Genomic DNA, 5,667 nt, shown 5'->3' on the forward strand with positions numbered 1-5,667 from the left:
TGCCCAGGGTCACCTGCCTTCTTGAGCTCTTGGCTGCTCTGGGCAGGGTCGTACTCCTTCCCCCAGAACAGCTGGATCCAGCTCAGTTCAACGCCGCACACACTGCCCTGTGCAGGGCGCTGGGACCCACAGGCCCAGTGTTCGCAGGGCCTCGCCAGGAGCCCCAGGTCCCTGCAGACCCAGGCCAGGGATGCCCTGTGCCCACGGGAGCCTAGGCTGGCCTGAGGGAGGGGTTGAGCTGGGGAAGGCGTCCCTGGAAAGGGAGGTGGTATTAGCTGGGTCCTGAAGGATGACTAGTTCTCCCACTGAGAAAAAGGCCCTTCCAGGCCGCAGGGAAAGCGTCAGCAAAGACAGATGCACTAAGGGGTCTGGGCCGTTCCCAGGAGGGTGGGGGTCCTGGTCCAGCTCAAGGAGGGTGCAGGTTGGGGGCTGGGCGGGCGGGGATGGAAGGACCCGGTGACGGCCCACTGCAGGGTCAGAAAATGCTTTTTTCCAGCACCTGAAATGCCCGTTAACTCCAGACCCCTCCTCCAAAGTCATGGAAACTTCTGGTGTGCACATCACTTCCCAGACTCTGCTCTGGGGCTGGCCTGCTGGGGCTCAGCCCGAGGGGTCAGGACCTCTTGGAAAGGACTGGCGGTGGCACCCCTTGCACCGTCTGCACTGCCCGACTCCCCTCTCAGCCCCTCTCACCTGCCGTCAGCCCAGCCTCGGGAGAAAGGACGCAAGGACGCCTGACCCACGGCCTCCCCAGCCCCACTGCCGCCACTCTGCAGGCCTGTCCTCCCGCCTTTCTGGCCGCCCTGAGCTGCCTTCTCCCCCTTCCTTCCTTCCTTCCTTCCTTCCTTCCTTCCTTCCTTCCTTCCTTCCTTCCTCCCTCCCTCCCTCCCTTCCCTTCCTCCCTTCCCTCCCTCCCTTCCCTCCTTCCCTCCTTCCTCCCTCCTTTCCTTCTTTCTTTCTTTTTGCTGAGGAAGATTGGCCCTGAGCTAACATCTGTGCCAATATTCCTCTATTTTGTATGTGGGTCACCGCCACAGCATGGCTTGACCAGTGGTGAAGGTCCATGCCCAGACCTGAACCCATGAAGCGGAGTGCGCAGAACTTTAACCACTCGGCCATGGGGCTGGCCTCCTGCCTTCTCCTCCTTCTTTACCCAGCTGGATCCTACTTTTCTTTCAAGATGCAACCCCACTTCCTCCAGGTAACCTTCCAGGGGCCCCCAGATCTTGGTCGGGGTACCCCAGACTGTGAACTCCTCCAGGACTGGGCCATGGCTGATTCCTGCCGTGTCTGTAGTTGAGGGCCAAGCCCCAGTGTTGGGAAAGGCTTGGTACCTCCCGTGCCCCCAGTCCCAGTGGACAAGTCAGACGAGGTGACAAAATTCTAATATGGTCTCAAGTCCCAGAGGGCCCGTTGGTGTGAAGCCTTCCTTCCTACACCGGGGAAGCAAAGACGTTCTAGCAGGTTAAACTGTGCAAGATTGCTGTCAAAGCCCAGCTGGCCTAGAAGGGCCTTTGAAAATCATGAGGAAACATGATGTGTAGAGAAAACTCCTGAGTTCAAATTGCTGTTCCTGTGTGACCTTGAGCAACTGGCTTAACCCCTCTGAGTCTGGGTCTCCTCATCTCTGTAGGGGCATCATTGATATCTACTCCTTGCTGAGTCATTAACTGTCAAATGAGATATTACAGGTCAGGTACATAGTTAGAACCCAACAAATGGTAGTTGTTTTGTTTTTCTTCTTACAAAAAGCCAATCTTCACTTGGAGACGAGACAGGGATCAGAGAGTTTATGGGCCTTGTCCAAGGTCACCCAGGGACACACACAGGCAGGACTTACAGAAGCACCAAATCATGGAAGGCCGCAGGTGGTGCAGGACGGCAGAAGCCAGTCAGCCCGGCCTCCAGTCAGGAACCTCCAGCAGCCCGTGGTCTCATTAGATTCCGAACCTGCGGTCCTCCCCCAGGAGGTTCTGACTGTGAGTCCAGCACAGGGCCCTGGAATCTGTATTTTTAACAGTCACCAGCTCTTCACTGCCACACGGCTCTGACGGCTCTGACGGCTCTGACGGCAGCCAGGCTGGGCCCGCGCTCAGTCCTCCCCCGCCCCATGGGACCCAGCGGTGCTCACTGCTCACACACCCGTGATGACAGAAGCTCCCACCTCCCGCAGGCAGCGCTTCCAATGCCCATCATCTCACACGCTGTTAGAAAGTTCTGTCTGATCCTGAGCAGAAATCTGTCTCCTGACCCCTCTGCCCAAACTCCTTAACCTGTCCATGCTTTACTTTCCCTCCCTAAAGGGGAGGCAACCACAGGACCAGCGAACTGTCAGGCACAAACCCCTGCCTGGTGGCGCTGGGTGTGGGGGGCGCCGCGAGGGCCCCCTTGGGAGGTAAGGCACCTCAAGTCCTGCCCGGCGCTCAGCAGTCAGCGAGCTTCAGTGGGTCACTGGGCCCCTCGGTCTGGAAACTGCTGGCTTCCCTGTGATGTGCCCAGGACCGCACTCCTGTAGGAATGACCTGGTGCACATCCTGAAGCATCGATTTACCTGATAATAAGTAGGTTTTAAATGTTATTTTTGAAAAAAAAAACTGTTACTTTTGTGTTAAAACGAACACAGGATGTTATGGATTTGACTGCAGAATTCACCTAGATATTCATAAAATAAATTATGAGACATCTAATTTCGTACAAACCTCGAAACTCGGGGGGTACTGGGGTGGGGGTAGTTTTCCGTAGGGTAAAGATATTTCCTGTAGAGAAGTTCCAGAAGCTCTTCTCAGGGCAGTTCATCTATCCGCTGGTTCCTCTTCCTCTGACGTTTCTTAGACACGGCCAGGGGCTGGCCCTGGGCTACTGAGAGGACTGGAGGAGAGGGTCTGGGTGCAGGCCCGGGGGGTGGGGAGGGTTGGGGGGAATAAGCAAGCACGCAAAGGACTCCCACACAGCAGGGCCAGGAGGCAGGCTGGAGCCACGGAAGCTTCTTGAGCTCAGCACTTGGGCCACAGGATGGCTTTGCTGAAGGGACAAGTGTGGGAGCTTGATCATGGAGTGTGTGGGAACAGCCACGGGGCTCTGAGGCCCACCCTGTCCCTGCCCTGGCCCACGAGTGACCCAGAAGAACAAGGACAAGAAGGGGCTGGACTAGACAACTGGGCCACACAGCCTGGGTCCTCGGACCCCTCCGGGGGTCTTGAAGGCAGGAACACAGCCCGTGAACTGGTGTCAATGCTCCTCAAAGCCAGCGGCCAGACTGCGTCTGTCCTCGAGGAGGCCGCCCGGGCTCGCGGAAATGTCAAGTGCCCGTCTTTGCTTGGGGCTGACATCACCTCCGTGTGGGAACAAAGTGCGTGCTCATGCCGTCAGGATTGGCAGTGGTCTGTGTCCTTGTCTGCTTTCCAAACAGGGGGCCCAGAAGGCAGAAGCATGAAAGCTGCCCTTGTTGGAAGAAAGGTTCGGGAGCCGGCCGACGGCCTCCCTCTGGGCTTCAGCGGAGAAGCAGGAGCCACACCCCCTTCCCAGCGGCTGGCATCCTAGGGAGCCGAGTAGCACCTGCTGTGAGCGAGGCCCCAAGCGGAGCATGTGTGCACACGCGTGTGCGTGCGTGCATGTGTGCGTGTGTGTGTTTATGGTGAGAGCAGCGGGGGTGGGAACCCCAGCTAATGCCCTGGTAACACGTCCCAGTCCATTTCCACATCTGTAAAGCACGGCAATTCTTACCTCATAGCTGTGGTGGCTCAGATAATCTCACTAAGAGGTGGGTTGTATCCTCATTTTATACACGAAGAAGCTGAGGCTCAGCATGGTCAAGTAACTTGCCCAAGGTCACACAGCCGGTCACACATCCATTCGTTCAACACATACGTGAGGGCCTACTACGTGGCTGGCACGGACCTTGGGGTCAGGACCCAATGGAATAAGGCAGACAACATCCCTGCTCCCAGGGAATGCACGCCTTGGTGGGCAAGGGAGACAAACACAGATAAATGAGCAAGAATGTGAGACGTGAGCGCTTCTGGGAAGCAGATTAAGCAGGGAGGTGGCTGGGGTGGGTCGGGAGGGGCCCCGGACAGGAAGCAGCATTCGTGCTCAGGCTTGAGTGACAGGAGGAGCCGGTGGCAGAAGGAGCCCCACAGACGCTGTCCCTACGACGCTACACAGCGGCCCGAGTGGCTTCTCACAGGTCTCACTGCCAACGCCACCAGCGCTGAGGACACCCTGCAGCAAGTGCACCACGGAGCTTGCTCTGCGGCTCAGCTCAAGGGCCGGTTCTGAGGACAAGAGGCCCAGACAGGGCTGGACAAGCAGCAGAACCCTAGCGAAGACAGCCCCAGGGCGTCCCCTTCCCCACCCACCTGCCCCAGCCCTGGGACCAGCAGCGGCTCAGGAAGGCCTGGCCCCATCTGGTCTGCTGCAAGCCAGGGTCTCAACCAGGCCTCTGACAGTCCCGCCCTGGCAGGGACCGGATGTCCTCAAGGGATAAGTGACACAGTGGCAGGTGGGGGGTGGGCTTCTCCGGTCTCTCTGGTCCAGCCTCACAGAAGCCAAGCACTCTCTTAGAGGCTGTGGCAGGTGGTCAAGGCTGGACAGGGGCTCGGGCCGGCTGGGCCCGGCTGTGGCAGTCTGCCCCCCAGGCGTCCGAGGGGCAGTGACAGCTGCGCAGCTTTGCCTGGCTGCCTTGGTTCTTTCCTGGTCCTGACCCTCACCACTTCTTAAATCCTAAACAGACCCCAAGCTCCCCTCTCTGCTCCACACACCAGACTCCAACAAAGGGAACCCAGAGGCTCCAACGGTGCCCCTTCTCAGCCCTAGGAGACAGGCTCGAGGGGAGCTGAATGACACGAGGCCGGGGGACAGGGGACACGCGCCCTGCCACCACACTCCTAGGGCAAAGCAGGTGCTGGGAGAGGCCCAGGGGCCTGGGGCTGGGCGAAACCATTGTGACAGGATTGCGCCCTCACCCATCTGCGCCTCAGTGACTCACTGGAGAAATGCTGCACCTGCCACCTCCCTCTGGGTGCCAGCCTGAGGCCATGACTTCAGGAGGGCTGGGGGGACCCTGGTCACCAGGACCGCCAGAGTGGGCGGCCGGGGAAGCTGAGGAGGGGGCAGACCCTCTGCCTCGGGACCCTTTCCAGCCAGGGGGCCTCGGAGCCCAGCACCCGAACGTCGAGCGTGGCTTTGTTCCCGAGCAGACTCCACATTTCAGTTTAGTTCCGACTCCCAGAAAGCCGAGGAGGCTCTTTGTGGGCCAGTATTTACAGAATAGCCTCCCACCAAACAAAACCAAAATAAAGAACGGCTGCTACCGGGTGGGAGGCGGGCTGCCCCGCGACCTGCAGCTGACGGCCACAGCACTCCCACACGCCAAGGACCCGGCTAGCGGTCAGGAGGAGCGGGAGGACTTGGCCCACAGCGGGAGAGAGCTGTCATCTCCTCCAGATGTGCGGGGCCCTGGAGGGATGCCAGACACCCCACACTCTCTCCCAGGCCATGGGGGCGGCAGCACGGGGTCCAGTAAGGAGGCGGGGTCCACACTCCAGCTCTGCCAACCCCCGCCCGGTAAGCCGGCCCTCCTGGTGGCTGAGCAGGGCAGCAGGAGGCGCCCCCCGGGGCTGCCTCCAGAGGCACTGAGACTTGAGTAAAAGCACCTGACACCAGCCA

General features: G+C 59.5%; 1 protein-coding gene across 1 annotated transcript in view; it reads left to right on the forward strand.

The window, feature by feature from the left end:
* RPL3 (ribosomal protein L3) overlaps positions 1–5,667 on the forward strand; it is a 197,843-nt gene that overhangs the window by 83,930 nt on the left and 108,246 nt on the right. The gene's annotated exons all lie outside the window — the stretch shown is intronic.

This window comes from Diceros bicornis, chromosome 25, assembly GCF_020826845.1.
Source record: "Diceros bicornis minor isolate mBicDic1 chromosome 25, mDicBic1.mat.cur, whole genome shotgun sequence".
NCBI classification, from domain to species: Eukaryota; Metazoa; Chordata; class Mammalia; order Perissodactyla; family Rhinocerotidae; genus Diceros; species Diceros bicornis.